The sequence below is a fragment of the Heptranchias perlo genome, unplaced genomic scaffold, assembly GCF_035084215.1.
Source record: "Heptranchias perlo isolate sHepPer1 unplaced genomic scaffold, sHepPer1.hap1 HAP1_SCAFFOLD_54, whole genome shotgun sequence".
Lineage (NCBI taxonomy): Eukaryota > Metazoa > Chordata > Chondrichthyes > Hexanchiformes > Hexanchidae > Heptranchias > Heptranchias perlo.
Window position 1 is genome coordinate 4,231,897 of NW_027139559.1, and position 6,936 is coordinate 4,238,832.

The 6,936-nt window shown below is 46.3% G+C and overlaps 1 non-coding gene across 1 annotated transcript; it reads left to right on the forward strand.

Annotated features, from left to right (window-relative positions):
• Window positions 1-3,052: 3,052 nt before the first annotated feature.
• On the forward strand, window positions 3,053-3,147 carry trnai-uau (transfer RNA isoleucine (anticodon UAU)). Its single transcript has 2 exons — window positions 3,053-3,090; window positions 3,112-3,147. It is a non-coding gene; the product is annotated as a tRNA-Ile (tRNA).
• Window positions 3,148-6,936: the final 3,789 nt, after the last annotated feature.

Consider the following 6,936-nt stretch of genomic DNA (forward strand, 5'->3'; position numbering starts at 1 on the left):
GAGACTGGAGAAACTGGAATTGTTCTCCTTCGAGCAGAAACGGTTAAGGGGAAATTAACGAGAATAGAGCCATGGATAAGGGACGTAGGTTCCGTGGAGAGACCAGAGAAGCTGAGATTGTTGTCCTTCGAGCAGAGAAGGTTAAGGGGAGATTTATTACAGGTCTTCAGACTTACAAGAGGTTTTGGCAGAGTTAAGAAAGAGACATTTTTCGACTGGCTTGAAGGTCGCTAACCATAGGACACAGATTTAACATAAGAACATAAGAAATAGGAGCAGGAGTAGGCCAATCGGCCCTTCGAGCCTGCTCCGCCATTTAATAAGATCATGGCTGATCTGATCCTAACCTCAAATCTAAATTCATGTCCAACTTAAGATAATTAAACAAAGAACCAGAGAGGGGAGATGAGGAGAAATTCCGTTTACACAGCGAGCTGTTATGATCTGGAATGCACTGCACGAAAGGGTGGTTGAAGCAGATTCAATTGTGACTTTAAAAAAGGGAATTTGATAAATACTGGAAGGGCAAAAAACTTGCAGGACTATTGTGAAAGAGCAGGGGAGTGGGACTAATTCTATAGCCGAGAAAGAGCCGACACCGCTATGATGGGCCGAATGGCCTCCTCCTGTGCTGTTGGGTTCAACGAACTCAGAGTTGTAAAACTCTCTGCAACTGGAAGATGGCATATTACCGAAAATATTCCCGCTCAACCCAGAGGACTGTTCGAATCATAGATTCAGAGTATCGTTACAGCACGAAAGGAGGCCATTCGGCCCGTCGATTCCGTGCCGGCACTCTGCAAGAGCATTCCAGATAGTCCCACACCCCGCCCTATCCACGTTGCCCTGATTTTTTTTCCCTTCAAGTCCTTATCCAATTCTCTTTTGAATGCCATGATTGAATCTGCCTCAACCTCTCTCTTAGGAGGGTGATCATCCCTGATCACAACAACTCGATGTGTAAAAATGTCAGAAAGGGGAGAGAGAGGGAGATCGAGGGTGAGGAAGAGACAGAAAGAGAAAAACAAACACACGTACGCACACACAAGTCAGACAGAGAGACACAGAGGTGGAGAGAGACAGAGACATAATCTCACAGTGGGACAAAGACATAAAAGGAGACATAGACAGAGACGGGGGAGATGAGAGAGAGAGAGACAGCGAGAGAGATAGAAAGGGAGGCAGTGAGAGTCAGATAGAGGAAGGGAGAGAGATACGGAGAGAGACAGAGAGATAGGAAATAAATCTGTAATGATTAACAGAAACAAAAAGCGAGAGTGAGAGAAAGGCAGATAGAAAGACAGCGAGCGAGAAACAGAGAGAGATCGAGAGAGAGCGAGAGATAAGAGACAGAACAGGGAGGCGGCAGAGATGGAATCAGTGAGAGAAAGACAGACACGAAGGAGAGAAACAGAGAGGGAGAGGGGGACAGGTAGAGAGGTAGATGGAGAGAGAGAGATACAGAGAAAGAGAGAGTCAGGGCGAAAGGGAGAGGGCAGAGAGAGACACACAAAGAGAGATAGAGAGAGTGTGAGAGAGAAAGGCAGAGTGAAACAGAGAGATAGACTGTGAAGTGTGAGGAAACAACTCTGTAATGATCAACACAAGCCAAAGATAGGGGGAGAGAGAGACACGGAGAGAGTGAGAGAGAGCGGAGAGGGGGCAGAGGGGAGCCAGAGAGAGATACAGTGCGCGAATGAAAGAGAGAGTAGAAATAGAGAGGATAAAGACGGAGCGGGAGAGTGTGGTCGCAGAAAGAGACAAAGTAGACATACAAAGACCGAAAGGCAGAAAGAGAGGGACAGAGAAATGGTTGAGGCGGAGGCAAGATTGAGAAAGTAAAATGAAAACAGAGAGAGAAAGACAGGGAGAGCGAGAAATAGTGAGAGAGGGGAGAGAAAGGAAAAGACAAAGAAAAGAGGGGAAAAAGAGACAGGATGGAGGGACAGAGGGACCATGACAGATAAAGACTGAGATAAGAGGGGGAGACACAGACGAAGAAAAAAAGAGCCGGAGACAGGAGGCTGATAGAGAGATAGAGATAAAAAAAGAGACAGTAAAACAAAGATAGAGGGATGAGAAAGGAAGGGAGAGAGACGGGGCAGAGAGAGAGAGGAACAAAGAACGTGAAACAGGGTGAGAGAGAAAAAAAGACAAAGAAAGTCAGACAGGGAGATAGAAATGAGAGGGAGAGAGACAGGGGGAAAAGCAATACACAAACCCAGCTGATGAATTCGGAGTAATGTCTCCACATTTATGTCTCTTCGCTCTCACATTGAAAAATTAGCAATTTTATTATACTTATGGTTCAGTGTATAACCTGCAGATGACAATGTAGCTTCAGAGCAATAAATTCTGCAAACTTTTACCTGACAATACAAGTCGTTCATTTAAAACGAGAGCCTATTATTGGTGACTTGAAGTCGTTAGTGCTCAACTTGACATTGTTGAACATCGGAATAGAAAACGAGATTGGATGGTCAGAAGTGGCCTGAAAGGCTGGCTGGTCGGCTCGGGATGGCTGCGAATTTTGGTCTGGTTACATGGGCTTGTGCGTGGTGGCTCGGGTTATAATTTTCGTTTCGGGCGGTTCAACTGATTATATATGCGAGAGGTGAAGGGTTCAAATCCCAATCAAGTCCGGCAGTATCCCCACTTACAGTGAACATTCTCTCATTTGATTTCCACATTATTTCAGCGATACAGACGGCAGGATTGAATTGATTCCAGAGCATGTTTCAGCTCAAGAGGACAGAATGCCCAGGTTTTGCGGACGCAAGACACGTGGAGAAAAGAAAATGTCTCAAGATATTGTGCAGATTGAAGCTGAATATGAATCTATCCCAATTCACGCGATGTCATGAATGCAGAATGAAAATGCTCCGGTCATCAAACCCCAGCTTCCTGTGTGGCAAGCAAGTCTTCGACCACTAAAACACCAATGGTCGAGCAGCAGGTGGCTGCGTGTGTCCACTTGGAAACCTGTCTGAAAGAACATACTCTTTCACAGGCCGGAAATTAGAGGGTTTGATTGGAGCTTTGTTTCCACTTGGCTCCAGTGGCGCAATCGGTTAGCGCGCGGTACTTATATAACAGTAACCGGCTCGAGAAATGCCGAGGTTGTGAGTTCGAACCTCACCTGGAGCAATTTAACCTTTTGCTTCTGAACATTTCCACCGGATTTCAGCGGACAGCTGGTCTGTTCCAGAAAGGATCTCACTCTTTGTGTTCTCATGTGGGCACTTCGGGTCCTCTGGCCGGCCGCATTGCAATAGTAGGTGTCAGTTTAGTTGTTAATTGGCGGGAGAGGGGGCGATTGGCGACAGCATGAAATGGGAAAGGAGGCGGCACGAAATCTTGAAATCTAAAGAACCGAACACACAATTCTTCTTTTCATGAAACAGACATTCTTCTGTTTGGAATGCCGTGTAGGAAAATTCGGAAGGTAAATGTGTTTCCCGGAGTCACTGAGTAACGTGGAATTATTCCGCTTTAAGTTGTTGGTCCGCTGACAGGTCGAGAGACCTTTACCAGATCCCGTGTGGGACAAGTTTAGCTTTTGAGCCACTGGGTAAAGTGTTTTTTTAATTGGTGCGAACGAATGACAGGACATTTGGCACAAACAAGAAGAATTGTAAACTCACGAGTTTCCTCTCCATATTTCTTACAACACAAACAAGGATTCCCCTCTAAACGTTACTGAAAATTTTATAAAATGGACCCTCACCCGAGTTCGATGCCCACAAGGGATAATTCCGAGAACGACCATGAATCTGTAGGATGGAAACTCACACCACCACGAGCCTGGATAGCTCAGTCGTTCGATCATTCGACTTTTAAGCAAATAAGTGAACTGAAGGTCCAGGACCCAAGTCCCTGTTTCGGTAGTTAATTTTAGAACAGCTGTCCAGTTCTGCTTTTCCAGCGGAGCAACAACTGCGGGAGATACGATGCCTGCGCTGTGTTGTCAATATGTTGAACTTTGGTGAACATTCTCAGAAAAGGGCTTTGATCTTCTCTGATCACCATTTTTACCAGAAACATTTGGACAGTAGATGATCAGTTAGAAAGACCACTGATTGCCTGTTCACACCACCCGTCCCTTGTTTGTACAGAGATTGCTTAGTATCTAAACTGCTTCAAAGTGAGTCTCTTCCATAGTTACCTGGAAATGTTTGGATTGGTGCAGTTATCTGCAGCTTGTTAATTGGATGGTTAACACTGAGTTTAGTTGGGCTGATCTGATTTCTTTTTTCGAATAAATTAGATACTTTTTATCCTCCACCCACTCCTTGCAGACACTTCCAGCATCATCTCCGTGGGCGGTAGAATGCAGAGACATTCAGCGCTACAAATCAATCCGTGCTGCCTCTTACCGAAACTCGGGAACAATGTGAACCATTTCAGCCTCTCAGATGCCCATGTCGCCAATTTCTTCATATGCAGCCGGAACCGCTGGTGATTTTCCAGTCACTGAAATTCGCTTCACTTTCCCCCAAGTTTACTCGAAGAGAGAACAACGAAAAATAAAGGGAACGTGTGCGTTTCATCATTCGTGGCGACGCAAAATTGCTGCTTTCATTCCTTCCACCGTTGATCTTCCTGCGGGCGATGAACCTTCTGCACTCCGCTATTTTATATCACATGACCAGGAAGTGAAACAAGTTGAACGTGAAAGTGGGAGCAACAAACTGGATAAAGCGGATAGGCGTCGGGATTTTGCAAATCAAACCGCCAAGCAACGAGGATCGGGTCAGCTGTTACATAAGAACATAAGAAATAGAAGCAGGAATAGACCTTACGGCCCCTCGAGCCTGCTCCGCCATTCAATGAGATCAGGGCTGATCTTCGACCTCGACTCCATTTTCCCGCCCGATCCCCATTTTCCTACACGACACTTCAAACAGAAGCATGTCTATTTCACGTAAAGAAGAATTGTGATTTCGGTTCTTTAGATTTAGAGATCTCGTGCCGCCTCCTTTGCCATTTCACGCTGTCACCAATCTCCCCCTGTCCGGCCTGTGAAGAAATAAACTCACACCTGCTATTGCAATACCGCCGGCCAGAGGACCCGAAATGCCCACATGAGAACACGAAGAATGAAATGCTTTATGGAACTGACCAGTTGTACCTTGAACTCCGCTGGAAATGTGCAGAAGCAAAACGGTAAACTGCTCCAGGTGAAGCTCGAATTCACAACTTCGGTATTTCTCAAGCCTGATGCTATTATATAAATACCACGCGCTAACCGATTGCGCCACTAGAGATGGTCTCATCAAACACTGACATTTTCGGCATGTGAGTCTGTATGTTCTTTCAGACAGGTTTCCGAGTGGACACATGCAGCCAACTGCTGCATAGGAACGTCGATTTCTTGCGTGCCTTTCAGGAAGCTGGGTTTCGATTACCAGCCAATGCAGGAGCATTTTCATTCTGCATTCATAACATCGCGCGAATTGGGATAAATTCATATTCAGCTTCAATCTGCACAACATCTGGAGATATTTTATTTTCTCCACATTAGTTGCATCCACAAAACCTCTGCTTCTACAGGCAAAGGGTGGGAGACGTGTTGAACGCACTTCTGCAGACGGTAGTTGATGTAACTCACTTGTGAATGGTAAATCTGAGTTTGATCGATTTCTGTGAAACAATGGTATTAAGGCTAAGGCGGGGACATGGAGTTCGGTCACAGGTCCACCATGATCTCATTGAATGGTGGAACAGGCTCGGCGGGCTAAATGCCACTGCCACTTGCTGCCTCCTGATATGCGCCACCTTTTCCTTCAAGAAAGCAGGACGTGTGTTTCGCTGATGTGCCTGTCATATTTGAATAGCTGCCAGTTTGTGTGACCTGTGAGTTGTGGGTGGGCGGCTTGCAACAGTGGTAATGTGTGAGGGGGAGAGAAAGCCTCTCCTTCGAAGAGTTGAGCACTGATGGAAGAGTTTGTTGGTATATGGGAGATGGTGGGTGTATTGCGTGGTGCAGTCCATAGGTGACGCCACTTGAGAGTTGACCTCACTCACCTTGACGACTGATGTCCGAGCATTGAACTTCTTCCTGCACTGCTTCCATGTTCATGAAGCTGTGCGCCTGGCATTGACATCGTCCCCCGCTGCCTCCCGCTGCCTTTTTGATATATGTCTGGAGGACCTCTTGCACCACCCCCCACTCCCTCCCGCTCTGCGGATATAGGATGTCACTCCTTCTTCCACCTTTTGGAAGAAGATCTCTCAGCATCAGCAGAGAACCTTGGTGCATGGACTCTCCAGACCTGGTACCAACTCAGATCGGCAGATTGGTGAGGTCTGTCGTGCAGATTGGAGGATGTGGGATTTCGGAGTGCACAGCCTTTATTCAATGTTTAAACATCAGTGTGCAAACATAGGGATGCAACCTGCATCTGTGTTTTACGTGTGCAATGGCTGATCTCCGTTCGGACTCGGTGCAGACAGTAGCCTGTTATTTTTTGAGCAAATAAGATGCCTTTAAGAAATTTCGAAGAACCATGCTGCGTTTCAGAGATTGAGCTCCCCTGGTGGTGGAAAGTATGAATTGCATTGATTCCACGTGTCAGGCCCGGAATGGAACGCTGATGGGAGCTTGTTCCTCGGTCAAGCTGAACCTTGCCTGTGCAAGTGTCATTGGGCGCGGTTAATAGCGCATTCCGCTACCTGCACCCAAAAACGGCTCTTATCCATTTTTTCCACACAACATTCCTGCTGTTTATATTCATTATCCTGCAGAATATTAAATACTGTTCTCAACATCTTATATTCCTGACAGGAACTTGGAAGGGGGAAGAAGTTGTCGTGGGCCATCTAGGGACCAATGACGGCGGGAAGATAAGGGAGGAGCTCCTGCTGAAGGATTATCAGAAGTTAGGAACTAAATGAAAAAACAGGACCTCAGAGAGGTAATCTCGGGATTGTTAT